The sequence below is a fragment of the Dipodomys spectabilis genome, unplaced genomic scaffold (genome assembly GCF_019054845.1).
Source record: "Dipodomys spectabilis isolate Male_0828 unplaced genomic scaffold, ASM1905484v1 ptg000386l, whole genome shotgun sequence".
Taxonomy (NCBI): Eukaryota; Metazoa; Chordata; class Mammalia; order Rodentia; family Heteromyidae; genus Dipodomys; species Dipodomys spectabilis.
The window spans coordinates 2,787,358-2,804,565 of NW_024871063.1; the positions used below are offsets into that span (position 1 = coordinate 2,787,358).

Here is a 17,208-nt window from a genome sequence, read left to right on the forward strand (position 1 = left end):
TGGGAGGAAATAAAAAGAAAAATTTTCTTTAACACATAGATCTTTCTGGGGCATTCTAAAACCAATTGGCAACACCTTCACAAATGATAATGACTTGTCCAGGGGAAGAAGTAGGTAAATATTTCTGTAAATTCTAATCAGAACTCAGCAGACTAAATATTTTATGGAATTCCTATTAAAATATTTTCTTGCAGACGGGGTGGGTCTTTATACTACAAATGTGTGTATCTGTGTGTTTGTATGTGTGTTGTGTGTGTTTGAATAAACTAATACAACAATGTAGCAGAGAAAAGTATTAATGGGGCTGGGAATGTGGCTTAGTTGTGGAGTCCTTGCCTTGCATGCATGAGGCCCTTGGTTAGATTCCTCAGCACTACATAAACAAAAAGAAAAAAGCCAGAAGTGGCGCTGTGGCTCAAGTGGTAGAGCGCTAACCTTGAGCTGAATAGCTGAGCGACAACGCCCAGGCCCAGAGTTCAGGCCCCACAACCGGAACCCCCCAAAAAAATTAGTATGGCCTTTCGTTTTTCTTCTTATACTATGAAAGTGTGCTACAATTCCCAATCAAATCCTATCCAAGATTCAAACATTAATACTGTCCCAAAAGTTTTGCATGCATGAAGGGCTGGGAAGGTGGCTCAGTGGTAGAGCACTTACCTTACTTACCAAAAGTTTTGCATGCCAATCCAAGTATATCTACCTCATTTAAGATGGCCATGGTATATAAAATTTTAAGTCCTCCAATTACGTTTCACCAAGGAAACAACATATAATATTTCTTTAAAAATACCTAGATTGTAGAACACTTTACCCAGAAAATTGAAGGAATATACTATATGGAATTTAATTTAAATATTTAGTCACTGAAATGGATGTTCTATATCCACAACTCAGAGCCCTATTAAACTACATAATCGCAAAACTCATCTATTACCATCTTCCATGAACACAGTCCCTCATGAAAACAAACCAGATGTGGTAAACAAATTAACATGTATGCCATTGTCAAATGCAGCTGTTCTAAAGCATGGAACTGACAGAGCAATTAATGCCTGTAAACAGCTGTTTCTAAGGAGTACGGAAAGTGATTTTTCCACTATAAGTGGAAAAGTCCACAGCTGTTTCAGATTGTGTTTCATTGTTGGCATTTGTGAGATATATTTTGGAAAACACAATGAATGAAAGCACACTGTTTTGTAAAACTTTGCTGGCTGACACAGCAGGGAAGGAAAACTTTTGACATGTTTCAAATGAAAAGCCAGACAATAGGGTGGGTAAGTTGTGGTATGCAGTTTAAATACAGACTGAAGCAAACCAAAGAATGGGAAAAATTCTTTTTCCTTAAGAAATGTTCTCTGGGTATATTGTGCTATACATTATAATGGTGAAATAATCATTTCTTTGGAAAACTAAGGAAAAAACATTCACCTGTTGAACGTCTTTTTAAAGTGAATCTTACATGACAAGGATGAAGAAATTTAAATGGGTTCATATTATCCAGTATTACTTTAATTTTTGATTAAAAGTTAAAACAAACTGACAAACTATTAGTCCATGAAGATTTACAGAGTAAGTTTCTGGCATATATTTTATTTTGTTCCTCTTTTTTGGGGGGGTGATATAAATATTTTATTTCAAAAAGGCAACTGGTTTTAACCATTACCCACAAAATTTGTGCAGTCATAGAATAAGATTTTTTTTGATTAATTTAAGACAATAGTAGGCTCATTTTATGCCATCAGAAATATAAAAACCAATGACATTTTCACTGAACAACCACTAATAAAAAATCATGAAATAATATAGTAAAACTCTGTGTCAATTTTTTTTTGTTCGTTGTGGGCCTTGATCTCTGGGCCTGGGCACTGTCCCTCAGCTCTTCAGCTCAAGGCTACCACTGTACCATTTGAGCCACAGTGCCATTTCTGGTTTTAAGGCAGATTATTGGAGATAAGAGTCTCACAGACTTTTCTGCCCAGGCTGGCTTTCAACAACGATGCTCAGATCTCATACTCCTGTGTAGCGAGGATTACAGGCATGAACCACCAAAGTCCAGATCCAGGTGAATTTTTAAAAAACAAGCTTATTGAAACTTCTAGCTTTTTCCAGTAAACAATCTTATTTTTTTTCAGAATTAGCTTATAACTGAGTAATTTTTAGATGTAACCGTGAATTTTTTGTTTGTTTTTGGTCCGGTCATGGGGCCTAAACTCTGGGACTGAGCACTGTCCCTCAGCTCTTCAGCTCAAGGCTAGTACCATACCACTTGAGCCACCTTCGCCACTTCCGGCTTTTTACTTTTTGCTTATGTGGTGCTGAGGAGTCGAAACCAGGGCCTCAGCCATGCAAGGCAAGCGCTCTACCACTGAGCCAACTTCCCAGCCCATAACCCTGAATTTTTTTATAGAATCAAATATAATTCTATTACTCAGTATTTCACAAAAATCCACTGTAATTGACTTTCCCCCAAAGAAATTATTACATACTATCTCACACACTATAATCATTACATTCTAAATAGTTTGGATCATTTCATATAAATTCTAGGTGCTATTTTACATTATAAATTCACATCTGTGGTTTTAAACTAAGGAGAAAAGATTTTAGAGGTAAAATCACATATGAATATGTAGTGTGGCTCAATTAAACCAAAAATTGTGAATTCATACAGACAAAATTATTTTCTTTCCACTAAATACGTTGAAGTAATACCATTGGAAATATTGAGGCAGGAAGTGGCAGAATTCAAATCTCATCAAACAATGTCTCTCTTATTCTGCTAACCCCTGCACTAAGAAGATGTCCCTTTTCCCAGTTGTCACAAAACTTGCAGTGTCTCTCTTAGAATTCTATTTGGAAAAGTTCTAAATCACTGATTCTTTTTTTTGTATTTTCTGTTATATAAAACAAAATATAGGCACAAAACAATTGAAATAAAATGCACACATATGTTGAAGTCATCACAGCTGGAAAAACAACAAACAAATTGGAACTTCCCCAGAACAAAAACATGTTGTGCCCAGTTTATTTTTTAAATTACAAAACCTTCAAACATAATTTAAGTAGAGCTATAACTGTCTCTCAGAAATAAGGTTGTGTTAATATGTAATTAAATTCATCTGGATCAACCTAATATAGAAAATCCCTTGAATGGATCAAATTGTTTAAAACAAATGAAGCTGTATATAAAGTAAGATCTGCACATATTTAAAAGAAAAAATGCTACAGTATTAAATCCCAAAAATCATAACATTCTTAAAAATTCGGAAATGCAATTAGTAATTCCAAAATATCCATAATGAGAGCTAAATACTACTGACTTAACAAGAACAAAATGTGCAAATAATAGAATCTGAGCAGTGTACATGAGTGTACATAATTTAAAAATACTCCAAATTATACTGTTTTTAGAAGATTGAATGTGGATTATCTAAAGGAAAACTAGCACATTATATAAATGAAATTAAAAATCTCATGAAAAGAGAGAAGAGTAGTAGTTTCTGGAAAATAATATTTTAATAAATGTTGGTCAAAATCTAGTACTGACTAAATTGTATACCTAATTAATTAGATCCAAAGAAGACCCAAGTTACTCGAGCTGATTTGAAACTGTGGCAAAGTAGTAGAATACAACAGTAACATTATTATGGATGTTGACTCTGGCATGGAATTCAGTTCCTCTTTGATCTGACAAATGAATATATGAAAGAACATAACTTCTCCAACTAAATATCAAGACCTAACTAAACATATAACTAGAAAAGTCATCATGCAATCCGTATTGCAAATGGAATAAAAAGAAAAATCAGTCATACTGATTTTGTATTTATTTTATATGTTGGCTTTTTTCAAAAATTATATCCTTTGTCTTGCATTTTTTAAACATTGTGTTAAATGATTTATATCTTGGTAACTAATTTTGCATGCCTCCTTAATATTTGTTCTGGGTTTAATATCTCACTTCAGTTCCTAACCCATGGAATCTTGTTGTTTACAAAACAAATGCTAATTACCACTGTTTTTAATACACAAAATCTCATAAGCATGATTTCAGGAAGCATAGGTTAACATTTTGATATCATGGTCTCATGACTGATGAGGCCTATTGCATGAGTAAAGTTGTACCTACATTCCTCAGCCTAAATTTAGCCACTTTTAAAAAATGTTTATACCTTTATCTGTCACCCATCAGAGGTTAAACCAGAATATAGACTCTAAGGAAAATCATAAGGTAAGAATTGAGCTCTTCTGGATATAAAGTAAACCAAAATGCAGGATAGAGTAACTCATTCGACTAAAGTCAACTTATTTCTCTAAAACATGTTAAGCATTCCCTTACAATGTGTATTATTCTCAAGAAGGGACTAAAGAATGTGAGAAGAGGACTAAGCAATATTGTCTTCAAATATACATAATTGAGATTTACCTCTTTATTTCGTTACAGGAATTTTTGATAAAAACTGTTTGAATAATTGATTTCCTGGTCAGGTATAATATACTCTAGTTACATATACCAAACCGCATTCAGAAAATGGTATATAGTAATTGAGTAGAAAAATATTCTATAAATAACAAAAAGTATATACCTATAGGATAATATTTTGAAGAGTCAATTGGAAATATTCTAATATAATAATTTGAACAATTTCACATTGACAGTAATTATCTAGAATACTTTAATGCTAATTGGACAAGATTGTCCTTCTAAATGAGCAAAACCTATTTCTCCTTTTACTTTATCAGGGAAATATCTAAGCTAAAAATGGAAAATAACATATGAATCTATAACAACTGGAATGAATTTTACTTTTTATTAGCAAATATTAATTTCACAAAAGTATTTTATTGTGTTATACACATATGTCCACATAATGTAGCTTGTTAAATTTTATTCCTTTTATTAATTTTATTATCCTATTTTTATACTTGTATTTTATTATGTCACCATACTAACTTATGAAATATTTGAACATATTTACTCCACAATGTTTCTCTTCATCTCATCTCTTACTTTTTTCCAAACTTAATCAGTTCCATCTTTACACGTGGGTCATTCATTTTATTTTCTGGGTCTAGAGTCTGCATATGAGAAATCTAAAATTTGTTTTTCACAGTATCGCTAATTGCTTTAATATGAAGGTTTCCAATTCTCTTTTCTTGAAGATGATATGATTTCATAATTATGTGTGGCTAAATAGTATATCATTGTGTGTGTGTGTATATATATATATATATATATATACATATATATATATAAATATATATATATGTTACAGTTTCTCTCTTCAATGAGTGATTAAGAAACATGTAGTTAATTCTGTAGTTATTTATGCTTTTTTATGTGGGAGAAGGAAGGATGGAAATAATGATGTTTGGAATAAGAAACATGCTCTTTAGACAGGCACTCTACTATAAGGATACAGGTGGACCCGTTGCAACAATGTTGCAACAAGTTGTCATGTTGAAAACGAACTTTACAACATTGGTGCAGGGTGGGGAGGACTGGGTGAGGGGTGGGGATAGGTGGGAAGGGATGAGAAGGGGAAACAAAGGAGGAGGCTACAATGCTTGATAAGAAATATATTCATTATCTTGCCCATCTAAGTGTAACCCCTCTATACAGCATTTTCACAATAAAAAATAAATAAAAATTTTAAAAAAAGAAACATCTCTCATCTGCTCTTTCATCAATATTTCAATAATGCATTGTATTTAAAAATAAAATATAATTACATTTGCAAAGGTTTTCTTTTTCAGTATATATATATATATATATATATTATTTTTATTACAATGTTACCTTTAGTATGTCATGTGAGTATGGGGATGTATGTGAGCATGAAAACGTTTGTTCATGCAGCTGACTCAAAGGAAACTGAGTGTATGTGAGATACAGGATTCAAATGAAAGTTTGAGACCTGTAAGTTGCTAAATTGATGTATATGTCCAGTTTGTGGAGTGTGATTTCAAGATCACATTTGGGTAGGTTTTATACCAAGTAAGTAGATGTTTCTAATCCAAAATCATAAGGAATAAAACAACAACTCTGTTTCATAATCATTCAGTCTTAGTACTCCAGACATTGTAATAAGTGGATAAAATGATTGAAAGTATGGTGGGTCAGTAGTAAGCCTTTAGACACTCTACATTTTCCCCAAAATCTTCAGATGTACTCTTTGGATATAAATTAAAAGTATATTTATCAACATACAGATATAATATGATCTTATATATGTAAATATATGTATATATTATAAATACATCATATATTTACTTATATTTTAAATTATTATCACAAATATTGATTTATATCTAAATGTAATTCATCTCATCATAGACACATAGACAGACAGACTGACAGGCAGACAGACAGACAGATAGACAGACAGATAGATAGATAGATAGATAGATAGATAGATAGATAGATAGATAGATAGATAGATAGATAGATAGACAGATAGACAGATAGACAGACAGATAGACAGATAGATAGATAGATAGATAGATAGATAGATAGATAGATAGATAGATAGATAGATAGATAGATAGATAGATAGATAGATAGATAGATAGATAGATAGATAGATAGATAGATAGATAGATAGATAGATACTTTTTTTTGGTCAGTCGTGGGGCTTGAAATCTGGGCTTAGGTGCTGTCCAAGTACTCTTCAGATCAAGGCAAGAGCTCTACCGCTTGAGAAGTAGCGCTATTTCCAGTTTTCTGGTAGTTTATTGGTGATAAGACTCTCATGAATTTTCCTGCCTCTGCTGGCATTGAACTATGATCCTCAGATCTCAGCCTCCTGAATAGCTAGGATTATAGGCATGAGCCACGGGCACCCGACTATACTTATATCTGAGATTTGTTAGTGGAATAAAAGGTACAGAAACTATTATTCTTATCATGAAAGGACTTCACACTGACAGGTATAATTACAAGAAGAAAAACAATAACTATTCACAGTTGCACAAAAATACCTTAGGTGCCTAGCAAGACAGCATGCGTTTCCAGAAAATGCATGTGGTGTGAGCAGTTTGCAACCCAAGCGAATGTGGACGATATTGGACCCTAAAGAAACCTGACAATTGCATAAACACCGCCCTCTATAACAGATTTAGCAAGGCCTATCTTAGAGATTCTTTTTAGGGACAGGATGAAAAAATTTATAGTTTAGTTGCGATTACAGAACTCTTTTACACATATCACTCAACCATTAACTATATTTAACATAGTTCCTATTGCTCTAACTTATATTTTCTTGGCTCAGTAAACTGTTTTTTGTTTGTGACAAATTAGCTGTTCAAAAACATAGACATGGGTTTTTAATATTTTTGAAATTACTGTCTGTATAGTGTTGTATGAGATGAGCTTCTCTTTACCATATCAGGAATAAACTTAATCTGATTCAAACTTGGAAAAAGGTAGCTTGTTCTCTCTCCTAGAAAACCATCTATGTAAACTTCTTTACATGTAAACAGACCCTCATTTACTTGCAAAAGTCTGTCAGTGAGTCAAACCTAACTCACCCAAATGAGGTGAATTCTTCTTTCATGCTTCCTTTACATTAAAAATGGTAAGAACTGTTCAGTAATGTGCATACTTATTAGTATGAAGTGTGACTCCCATTTTAAATAATATAAATCAATTAGAGGAATTAGTTTAAGATGTGAAAGAGCCTTAAAAAGAGTCTTGGACCTTGAAAATTTTCCTGGGTATGAATTTTTGGAGAAATATCCCTTTTCAAAGACAAAGGACCCATTTTTTAAAAAAATATTGTTCTGGTACTGGGGTTTGAACTCCTGGCCTTGACCTCTATCTGGGCTTTAATTCTCAATGTTTGCTCTACACCACCTGAGCCACACCTTCACTTCTTCCATTTGCCACAAGTGGAGAAAAGAATCTCTTAGGTTTATCTACTTGGAATAGCTTCGAATTACAATTGTCAAATTTGAACCTACCAACTATCTAGGTGTAAGCCACTGGTGCTGTGCTAGAACTCACTTCTTAAGAATAAAAAAAAAAATCACAAAAAGAGGAGAAAAAAACACTTGTTCAATTATTTATGTGTTGTCTGATAAACCTAATCACTTGCTACTGGAAGAGAAAAAGAGAAAAGTTAGAGATGAATATGCAGGAGAGAGACACAAAGAAAGAAGAAAGGAAGGGAGGTTAAATGAGGGGAGGGGAGTGGAAGGGAGGATACGAGAGGACCAGGTAGCTGAGTAGAATTGTCTACTCCTCACTTAGGTTTTGTTGGACAATCAGTACCTTTGCACTTATGTAGCCAAAGCTATTATGTTTGGTATTAGTAAGCTGGGATATAAAATACCAGTTTACGAGTAATAACCTGTAAGTGTGCTTCCTTCTGCACCAAGGAAGCCACAGTTAGGTTACTGTCAGAGAGAAGGCAAGAGGAAGCAATTTAAGTGATTCTGAGAAACAATAATTGACATGCCAGGAATGCTCCCTTGTATGGTGAAGTCAAGCATCAATCTTGTTCCCTGCTCCAGTCTTCCTCTCAACAAGAAAAGCAGAAACAGAAGAAGAAGGAGATATCTGAGTAATGATCATCACTCTGTTTACCCTCATCCCTTGGTTTCAAAAAAAAATAAAGTGAAAGGAGACTTAACCTGAACTAGTGGGGAAAATGGCAGGAAAAATTTCAGTCTAACTTATTGTGAAACTTTTAAAATAATTGGAGCAGCATTTAAAATACTGAAATAAAACTTTTTAAATTATTAACAGAAAGTAATTTGAAATTTATCGAAAATTTAGAAGACTACAGGGCTCACTACATAGTGTAAACTGAAAATTAAAACTGATTCCTGCTTCTATCATCAGAAATTGAAGATCGTCCCTAAACTTCCAATACTAGGTAAATTACCCTTGATATTCACTTATACTGTGTGAATATAATTCAGAAAATATTTCTTTAAATTTAGACTTCTGAAATGATAAGCGATGGGAATTCATGATAGATAACATAATGCTAAGAGCATGGAAATTATTTCCCTTCCAACTTCAGTGTGTAGAGAATAAAAATGCTCTATTGGATGGCCCTGAAAGTCCAATTCTAAATTTAGGACAGAAGGTGAATAGTAAAGGAGATCTATCTTAGCCATTCTGAGATTAGTTTTGTGGAGAAATATACTCATTTATGTAAGTCAAACCTGGAAGAGAAGATGTGGCAAGCCCATAGCCAAATGCCAAAGTAGAGATATCTAACAAAATACCATGAATTTGAAACAAGTCTTAAAAGGGGATCTGGGCTAAAAGGGAGTAGAGTAGAAGAATGGAGAGGGAAATGGTGGACTAATACATTCATAACATTCAATGTACACGTCAGAATATAAGTAGGAAACATGAAGGGATAGGTGGGGTTGGGGTAAGGGAAGGAAGAAAAATGTGAAGTTTGACAATAATCCAGATGCACTGTATATTGAAATGCACATACACTCTATTCAACACTGACATGATGAAGCAAAACCCCTCTGCACAACTAGCTAAACATAAATTTTTTGAAGTTTTAATATTCAGAGACCAGAAGCATAAACCTTTAGAGATTAATAAGAAGAGAATTGGCATATTGTTGAGGCTTGTTTCCCTTTCAATATACAAAATTTAGCGTGTCAAGTCTGCTGAAAATGTAAATTTTATTTTGCCTATTCTTTTATGCAAATTGCTTAAAATGTAGAGAACCAAATTCCAATATCCCTTCATTTCCAATAAAAAAAGTCTTATGCACCTTTAAGTTTCTCAGTTATTTATAAATACCTTAATGCAATGCATTATTGGAACTAATTTGATTCCATATTTAAATTTATTGTTTTGCTGTTGTTGTGAAAGTACTGTACAAAGGGGTTTCAATTACATGGGCAAGATAATGACTACATTTCTTATCAAGCATGGTAGCTTCCTCCTTTGTTTCCCCTTCCCATAACTTCCTGTCCTCTCCCCACTCCCCAACCAATTCTCCCCCCCCACCAAAATTTTAAAGTTTGTTTTCTACATAATGACTTGTACATCTCATTGTTGTAATGGTCAAACTGTATCCCTATTATATAAACGATTTGCTTTTTCCCTTCCCCTTCACAAATTATAACAACATCAAGTACAGTGAAAGCAGGGTTTTTTACAGTGGGGGAGGGACATGCAAAGCAAAAAAGAAATAATCTTATAAATGTGTTAGAAACAATCGCATTACAGGAAAAATAAACAATTGAATATATATCTTAGGTTTCATTTCCCTAACATCAACTTGTCTGACAGTTTCTGTTTGTCTCAGACATATACTAGTTACTGCAAATAAGGGAAAACATGGCACTTAATGTTTCTTTGGGCCTGGCTTACATCACTTAATATATTGTTTTTCCTAATCTTTCCATTTCCTAACAAATGGAGCAATGTCATTCTTTGATTCCAGTGTGTACATTTACCACATTTTCGTGATCTACTCATCTACTAAGGGTCATCTGGGTTGATTCCATATATTAGCTATAGTAAATAATGATGCAATAAACATAGTTGTGCTAGAAGCTCTAGTGTGGTCTTGTTTGTGAACATTTGGGTAAATACCCAAAGTGGGATTGGTGGGTCATAGGGGAGCTCTATGTGAAGACTTTTGAGGAACCTCAATAATTAATTCCAAACTGGCTGAACAAGTTTAGACTCCCATCAACAATACATTAATGTTCCTTTCTTTCCACATCCCCTCCAGCATCTGTTGTTATTAGAGTTCTTGAATTTTGCTATTCTAACTGGCATGACGTGATATCTCAATGTTGTTTTGATTTATATTTCTTGTATGACTAGGGAGGTTGAGCATTTCTTCATTTGTCTACTGGCCATCCTTCTTTCTTCTTTAGAGAACATTCTCTTTAAGTCTTTAGCCCACTTATTTATCTTCTTTGAAGACTTTTTTGGGGGGATTTAATTTTTGAGTTACAGGTATATTTTAGATAAGAGACCCTTGTCCATTTTATGGCTAGCGAAGACCTTCTCCGAATCCGTAGGCTTTCTATTAATCTTGCTAGCTATGTCCTTTGCCATGCAGAAGCTCTGCAATTTTATGCAATCCCATTTGTCCAACTTTTCTTTGATTTGTTGTGTTTCCAGGTCTCTACTAAGAAAATTTCAGCCGGTGCCAACAAGACTTAGGGTTTCTCCTATTCCATCCTGTAATGTTTTCAGAGTGTCTGCTTTGACTCTGAGGTCTTTGATCCATTTGGAGTTGATCCTGGTTCAGGGTGATACATATGTATCTTGCTTTAGTGTTCTACAAGTTGTTTACCAATTTTGCCAGCACCAATTACTGAAGAAGCTGTCTTTCTTCCATTCTATTTTTTAGCTCCCTTATCGAAGATTAGATGGCTATAGTTCTGTAGGTTCATTTCTGGGTTTTCAATTCTATTCCATTGGTCCTGAGGTCTTTCTTGTGCCAGTACCAAGCTGTTTGGATTACTATGGATATGTAGTTGAATTTGAATTTGTATTGATATTCTTCCAGCACTGTTCTTTCTGTTAAGGATCATTTTTTGCTATTCAGGGTCTTTTATTGTTCCATATGAATTTTTTGATTGCCTGTTCTATTTCCTTGAAGAATGAGGTTGGAATATTGATAGGAATCACCTTGAATTTGTAGATAGTCTTCGGAAATATTGCCATTTTCACGATGTTGATCTTTCCAATCCAGAAGCATGGGAGTTTTTGCCACTCTCTAAGTTCAGTTTTGATTTCTTTTTTCAGGTTTTTAAACTTTTCTTCATAGATACCCTTCACTTCTTTGGCTAATTCCTAGGTATTTTATTTTTTGTGGAGCTATTACGAATGGAATTGCTTTCCTAATTTCAGCCACACTTTTCTTATTGTTGGCATACAGAAAAGCTATTGATTTTTGAGGATTAATTTTACACCCTGCTACTTTGCCAAAGTTTTGAATCAGCTTGAGTAATTTTGGAGTGGACTCTGTGCGATTCTTTAATTACAAGAACATTTCATCTGCAAAGAGGGAGAGTTTTACTTCTTCCTTCCCTATTTGGATCCCTTTTATATTTTCACCTTGTCTTATTGTTGTAGTTAGTCATTCAAATACTAGATTGAAGAGAAGTGGAGAGAGTGGGCATCCTTGTCTCATTCCTGAGTAAGAGGAAATAGCTTCAGTATTTCACCATTAAGTAAAATGATGGCTATAGGTTTGTCATATACAGCCTTTATTGTATTGAGGAATGTTCCATGGATTCCTAATTTTTCCAGAACCTTCATAATAAAGGGGTGTTGGATCTTGTCGAATGCTTTTTCTGCATCTATTGAGACTACCGTGTGGTTCTTATCCTTGCTGCTGTTGATGTGATGAATTATATTAATTGATTTGCATATATTAAACCAGCTTTGCATCCCTGAAAGGAATCCTGTTTGACCCTGATGTATGATTTTTTGGATGAATTGTTGAAGTCAAGTGGCCAAAATTTTGTTGAGAAACATTGCATCAATGTTCATAAACGAAATGGGTCTATAGTTCTCTTTCCTTGATGAGGCCCTTCATGGTTTTGGGATGTGTGTTATGATGGCCTCATAGAATGAGTTCATTAGTGAACTTTCTCTTTCAGTTTCATTGAAGATTTGGAGGAGTATTGGTGTGATCTCTGCTTTGAAGGCCTTATAGAATTCTGCTGTAAAACCATTTGGTCCTGGGCTTTTCTTACATGGGAGGGCTCTTATTGCTGGTTCTATTTCAATGCTTGGTATAGGCCTTTTAAGATAGTTTGACTCATCTTGGCTTAGTTTCGGCATGTCAGTATTTGCTAGGATAAGGTCCATTTCTGCCAAGTTCTCAAACTTATTAGTTTAAAGGTTTTAGAAGCATTCCCTTATAATGTTCTGAATCTTAGTTGTTTCTCTGATATTTCCATTCTTATCTCTGAGTTTATTTGGGTGTGTTCTCTTCTTTTTCTGATAAGTTTGCTAAACGTCTGTCAATTTTGTTAAATGTTTTGAAGACTCAACTCTTTGGTTTCTTGATTCTTTCTATTTTTTTTTTACATTCCAATTCATTTAATTATGATTTAATTTTAATTATTTATTTGCATCTACTGGATTGTGTTTATCTTGCTGCTCTTTTTCAAGGAGGCTCGGATGTCTCATTAAATTGGTTTCACATCTCTCCAATTTGTTGATGTAGGAACGCAGAGGTATAAACTTGCCTTTGAATACTGTGTTTGCTGTGTCCCAGCGGACACAGCCAATTGGTGTGTTCATTTTTGTTGAATATCATGAACATTTGAATTTCCTTTCTAATCTCTTCCATGACCCACTCGTGATTCAGTAGTGTGTTGTTCAGGATCCATGTATTACATGACTTTTTTTGGTGGCATTTGGTGTTGAGTTCTAATTTTATTCCCTTGTGGTCTGAGAGAATGCAAGGTATAACTTCAATGTTTCTGAATTTGGACAAGTTTGCTTTGTGGCCTAAAATGTGGTCTATTTTGGAAAATGTTCCATGTGCTGTGGAGAAAAACGTATTGTCTAATGCTGCTGGGTGAAATATTCAGTAGATGTCTGTTAAATCTACTTGGTTTATGCAGTTTTTTATATCTGCGGTTTCTCTATTGTGTTTTTACGAAATTCAGCTATCTAGTGGGGAAAGTTCTGTGTTAAAGTCCCCAACAATTAATGTCTTTAGATCTATGTGGGATTTGAGGGAAAATAGTGTTTCTTGGATAAATTTGGGTGCTCCGTTGTTTGGCAAATAGATATTTAGAATTGTAATATCCTCCTGAAGGGGTAATCCCTTAATTAGTATGTACCGAACTTTTCACTAATTTTAATTAAAAGTCTATTTTATCTGATATTAGGATTGCAACTCCTTCTTGTTTATGGGGACCATTTGCTTGGTAGATTTTGTTCTAGCCTTTATAATTGAAAATGTTTGTTTTTTGGCCAAGATGTAAATCCTGAAGGCAGTAGATAGAAGGATCTTGCTTTTTAATCCAAGTAGACACACTTTGTTGCTTAATTGGAGAATTAAGTCCGTTAATGTTGAGAGATAGAACTCAGAGGTATTTGGGAGTTCCTGCCATTTTATCCAACTTGTTAGGGGCTGCCGCAACTGTATTCTTATGGTTCTTGGATTCTCAGTTTGGGTGCTGTTTCTTGGCCTTTATTGTGGTCTTGTTGGTTTTCTCTGTGTAGGACATCTTTAAGATTCTTTTGTAGGGCTGGTTTGGTAGAGATACATAGTTTCAATTTTTCTTTGCCATGGAAGTGTTTTATTTGACCTCCGATTATTAAGGAGAGTATAGCTGGGTAAATTATTCTTGGTTGACTCGTGTTTGTCTTTACGGCATGGCTTACATCATTCTAGGCTCTTCTTGCTTTGATTGTCTCTGCTGAGAAATCTGAGGTGATTCTAATTGGTTTCCCTTTACAGGTGATTGATCTTTTCTCCATGACAACTTTAAGGATCTTTTCCTGGGTCTGAATTGATCCTGTGCATATTATAATGTGACAATGGGATATCCTGTTCTGGTCTGGTCTATTGGGAGTTCTAAAAGCTTCTTGTATCTGTATAGGCCTATCTTTTTGCATGTTTGGGATGTTCTCTCCTAGGATCTTGTTAAACAAATTTCCTAGACCATTGACTTCTGGCTCTAGGTGCTCCTCTACACACATTTTCCTCAGATTAGGCCTTGTAATGGTGTCTTCCAAGGGTTGAATGTTGAATAGATCTATCATATTTCTTGGATTTGTCTTGGATGGTTGTATGTTCTTTCTCTATAATATCTAGGTTGTCTTCTATCCTCAGGATTCATTCTTCTGCATGGTCTATCCCACTATCCAGACTTTCTACTTTTTTTTATTTCCTTATAGTTGTTGGGCTTTTATGGCTTCAAATTCTTTGTTGGATCTTTGTTTTAGATCTTGTATGAAATTCTTTACTTCCTTAATTTAGTGTTCAGTGTTTATTCTCAAATCACTTAGTTGATTAGTTATGGTTTCCTTGGACTCCCATTCCTTCTGTTGGGATCCATTCAGCATTCCCTTTGTGGACTCCCTGACTTCTTTCAGCTCTCTGTTTATGGATTGCATGAATGCCTCTAGTGATCTCTGTCTATTCTCATCCCACTCTCATTTTCTGTATTACTCTTTGATTAGCTTCCTCACGTTCATGCAATTCCTGTAGTTCTCTTTGGTTGATCTCAGCCTGCTCACACAATTCCTTTATTTCTTTTTGAGTGTAGTCAAACTGCTCAGGCAATTCCTTTATGTATATTTGAGTAGCTTCCTCACGCCCATGAGCTTCCTGTTTTGATCTTTGGTTTGCCTCCTCTCTCTCCCTATCATGATCACACAGAGTCCATTGCAGGTTTTCAATCTTTTCATTTACCATGTTTACCATTAGTGTTTGTAGAGCTTTTTGGGAGCTCTCTTCTGGATTATTCATTATCTGTTCTGTCCACTGATTATCATGAGTGGAGTTAAATGTATATGTAGAGTCCAGTTTTCTGAGGATTCACTCATCTGCCTAGGAATTCATGCTGGCTGTTGGAAAAAGAGCTCAAGTAAAGATGCCATTTAAAGCCTTATAACTTTACTCTTTACCAGGGTATTCTCTTGCTACTTTGGTTGTTGGGAGTGTCTACAAGACTAAGAATTCCGTGAGAAGAAGGGAGACACCATATGACTTATACCCAATTGACTTGCTATCACTTGTACAGCATTTTGTAAGTCAAATCTCTCTAAAACTACCAGTTTTAAGAGATAAGAGGAGTGGTAAAAGAACTCTTAGAGACAAATACATCTTCAACACATATTGTTCCAAGTATTTCGTTTAGGCATATTCAATAACTGGTGAAACTTATGTTGGCTGTAATTATGTGTCTTTCTCCATGTGTGCATGTATACATGTGTATATGTATGTGTGTGAATAGTAACATACATGTGTACATTATGGCTTATATCATCATTTATTCCTTGCTAACAAATAAAGTAAGGAATCCCTAAAGTTTTAACAGAAACTGTGTAGTTAAAGTCTTAACTCTTCACTCTGCTTCTTTACACAAAGACTTTGCAACTCCTCATTAATAAAGTTTCCATAAACTCTGAAATGTACATACTTAATGCTTAATGTCTGCTACCATAAATCTTAAATACTTTATAGAAAAGTTTTATACTTGCCAAATAGTCCTATTTTTTGGCATATATAAGCAAAATCCCCAAAGTAAGCATATTTAAAACATTAAAACTTTTAACAAACCTTAACACTTTCTGCAATGTTCATTTTGACAGGTGCCTTGTATAGAATAATTGAATTTCTCCTCCTACACATCTCTTGAGCAATAAATATCCAGAATTATTTTGTTTTTGGCATGTCTATCTTGATTTTATTCTTAAATGTGTGCTTATGTAAGAAATACATGATTCTAAAATTTCACAACAATTCTTTTGAACTTACTTTTTGTTGAATTGTCTAGTTTAATAAAATCAATGAAAATTATACTTTATATATAAAAAATGTTTTATGCTCAATTTAGCATCACATACACTAACATTGGAACAATACAGAGAAGATTAGCACACAACAGGCGCAAGGATGACATGAAAATTCGTGGAGCGTTCCATATTTTTTACAACAGATGCTGAAAGGTATGTGGCCACAAGGGAACCGTATTGCATTCTTGGTGGGAGTGTAAACTTGTTCAACTACTTTGGAAAGTAGTATGGAGTTTCCTCAAAAGACTCCACATAAACTCCTCTATGACACAGTAATCCCACTTCTGGGGATTTACCCAAATGATCATAAACAAGACCATACTAAAACTACCAGCACAACTATAGTTATTGCAACATTATTTACGATAGCTAAGATATGGAATCAACCCAGATGCCCCATTAGATGAATGGATCAAGAAAATGTGGTATATATACACAATGGAATTCTATGTCTCCATCAGAAAGAATGACATCTCCCAATTTGATAGGAAATGGAAAGACTTGGAAAAAAAATTATTGTGTAAAGTAAGCCAAGTCCAAATAAATATAGGTCCCATGATTTCCCTTATTTTCAATAACGAATATATGTCTTGGATAAGCAGAAAAGTTCAAAAGATATGTGCATATATCCAGATAAGATGATGTTAAAGAAATTGAACCCCAAGATAGGGATACAAGTGGATTTTTTTGTTTCTTGCTATTGTTTCTAACGTACT

The 17,208-nt window shown here is 34.3% G+C and overlaps 1 non-coding gene across 1 annotated transcript; it reads left to right on the top strand.

The window, feature by feature from the left end:
* The first annotated feature begins 16,520 nt into the window (after nucleotides 1–16,520).
* On the top strand, nucleotides 16,521–16,627 carry LOC122096696. Its single transcript, XR_006145371.1, has one exon. It is a non-coding gene; the product is annotated as a U6 spliceosomal RNA (small nuclear RNA).
* Nucleotides 16,628–17,208: the final 581 nt, after the last annotated feature.